Here is a 1,773-nt window from a genome sequence, read left to right as displayed (position 1 = left end):
AGAAACAGGGAGAACTTTACTGTAAGTTTTATCTACTTTTCTTTTCTTTTTTACCATTAAGTCTACTTGAAGAAACAAGTAGAACTTTACTGTAAGTTTTATCTACTTTTCTTTTCCTATTACCATTAAGTCTACTTAAAGAAACAAGTAGAACTACACTGTAAGTTTTATCTACTTTTCTTTTCTTATATATGTCACATTTAGACTAGTTAAGAGTTATTATCGTTTAGAAAATTCATAGAAATTGCGCCATTCAAAATTTAGTCCGTTTAATTAAGACGTGTTTAATTGGTTAGATATAAACATGAATGGGAGTTAGTTCCTTTAATTTCCATTAGTTAGTGACTATCTTCAGTTTCACACGTCGATGGCAAGGGAGAGGGTAACAGGGTTGATCAATTTTAGGGAGAGTAAGTGAGAAACTTGGGAATTGGGGTGCGGGTTTGTTAAAAGGGTAATTTTAACGTTTGATTTTTATAAATCATTTTATAAGCTTATAAACTAAACACTTTATAATTTTTATTGGAGCTAAATGCAATTCTTTTATAAACACCAATTCAACCAAAAACTTTTTCACATACGTCCCTTACAAGTATCACACACACAACACTAGCTACACACCTCCACACATTGTTAATACAACCACCGACCTGTAGATGGTCGAAACCCTAAAAACATATCAGAATCAAGCATGGTCCATATACCATTTAGTGCAGTATATTAGATTGTGTGAAAATATTTGATACTTGGTGATAATTGTGGATTTTAACTACAAAATCAGGGGATGTGTTGAAAATTTATTAATAAAGCCCTGATTGATCGTAAACATACTGTGGGGGTACGTAGAACCTATGCTTTTGCGCTAACTGTATGATGTATGAAGTAGAGGTCACAATGAAGTACTGTATGGCTCATAACCTTACAACATATGGACCCAATATTTGAATGCTAAATGGTCTTTTGTAATAGTTTTTAAACATTTTGTTGAACATTGTAGTTATCATATGGATGTGTTCTTAGCATTACGCTAACGAGTTTGTTGTACATGTTTAGGTCATGCGTGGACTACCAGTTTTCATCTCTATTTGCGTATCTGGATGGGTGCTTAAGTACAATGTATCATGTATTTGTGTAATGTTATACTTGAATTATAACTACAATGTATCATGTACTTGTGTAATGTCATACTTGAATCATATTTTGTTGTCCGTCTTTTACACCCATATGTGTCATCGACTTTTCAAATGTTATTAATTTTGTTTTGAAGGCATCTGTACTGAACCTAAGTTTTAGCCTTATGAATAACTGATTTTTATTGAACGTCTCTTTAAAATCTATCAACTATTAAAACTGTACCTTTGAAATGTTGGGTTTACAAATTGCGCTTTTCGACTTCTACCTGGTATCAAATATTTTTTCATCTACATACTTCATGTTAGTTAAGAAAATATTCTAAACTCCGATTGCGACGTTTGGATTTTGAAGGTTGTTATATTATGTTATGTGTTGATCACCGCTCTTGGTATATGTGGTTTTTCTAGTGTTGGGATTTGTGTGCACGTTGGACGGGTCTTAGCAATGGATAAGAGAACTAGGTGCTTCCGATCCCTCAATTTTAAGTTTAAAAAATTACCCAAAAAGACTTTTGGGACCCGTAACTATATTTTTTAACAACTAACCAAACACTCTATAATTTTACTCGCATACATGATGTTCGTCGTGAAACTTGAATCCTCAATAACATGTAAAGGAACATCGTATCAACACACCTTA

This window comes from Helianthus annuus, chromosome 1, assembly GCF_002127325.2.
Source record: "Helianthus annuus cultivar XRQ/B chromosome 1, HanXRQr2.0-SUNRISE, whole genome shotgun sequence".
In the NCBI taxonomy this organism is placed as follows: domain Eukaryota; kingdom Viridiplantae; phylum Streptophyta; class Magnoliopsida; order Asterales; family Asteraceae; genus Helianthus; species Helianthus annuus.
The sequence above is the reverse complement of the archived record's forward strand: the minus strand, read 5'-3'. Positions refer to the sequence as shown.